A 1,143-nucleotide genomic window follows, 5' to 3' on the forward strand; every position below is an offset into this window, starting at 1 on the left:
TTTTATTAACTTTCTTTTTTTGCGCACCCTTCCCCCACTCCTTATTCCATACCCCCCGTTTATTATTTTCCAGCTCGCCACGACCGACGATCATGTGAAACATTATATTCTAGAATCTAGATATCTGAATGAAACTTATTTTTTTGTTAATGGCAAAATTTCCCTGAGTATTAGTACCGGTGCTGGGTTGGCTACCCAATTTTGTGCATTAAAAAAAATTGTACTTTGGTTTATATATTTTTTTAATGAAACTGGTTTGTTCCTAAATGGGAAAAGTTGTCACAAAATTTCGTGATCTCTTGTTCTTTTATTCACTAAAGGAAAAAAGAAACAGATTTGTTCCTACAAGTACAGGGGTATGAGGTTGAATGGGTCCCCCACCCCACCCCCACCCTCACCCCGTTTATTAATTTTTGACCACTTGTCCACACACCCCGTTTATTCCATGCCCCCTCCCCCCACCCCCGACTTATTAATTTGGGACCACTTGTCCACACACCCCGTTTATTCCATGCCCCCTCCCCCCACTCCCCGTTTATTAATTTGGGACCACTTGTCCCCACCCCCCGTTTATTCTAACACCCCCACCCCCCGTCCGTTTATTCGATACCTTAGAGTATTAGAGTATTTTCTCCGTCAATGGAAGAGCGAGGCGACAAGAACACCCATTGTGACGACTATCCAACAGTCAGTCCAGACAACTCCTTTTTCAGAATATCATCATTGTCTCGTTCCAAAAAAAGTGTTTGAGAACTGAATGAAGCAAGGTGTCATATAATCGGTTCATTCTTTTGTATTCCGAAGCTAGAAAATTCCTCTTTCAAATGGTTAGTGGCTCATTTCACAACGGTGTTCGAGAACGGAAACAATGCGTCATAAAATAGGTCAGTTTTCTTATAATCACCATGTACTGCAAAAATAGCTAAAAATAGGGGGAAGCGTGAATAATTATATCATTGTATAACACTAGGAGGAAACATGAATGTGTTATTGCAAAAACAGGAGGAAGCATGAATATATTATTGTTAAAAAAAAAAAATCGTGAGGAACATAAGCCCACTGTAACAATGGGCGCGTTTCTATAGCGGCCATGTGTTGCTGACACAATAGCATTCTCAACATGTCGGTGGTCACAGAGGGGGG

The sequence above is a fragment of the Aplysia californica genome, unplaced genomic scaffold, assembly GCF_000002075.1.
Source record: "Aplysia californica isolate F4 #8 unplaced genomic scaffold, AplCal3.0 scaffold00464, whole genome shotgun sequence".
NCBI classification, from domain to species: Eukaryota; Metazoa; Mollusca; class Gastropoda; order Aplysiida; family Aplysiidae; genus Aplysia; species Aplysia californica.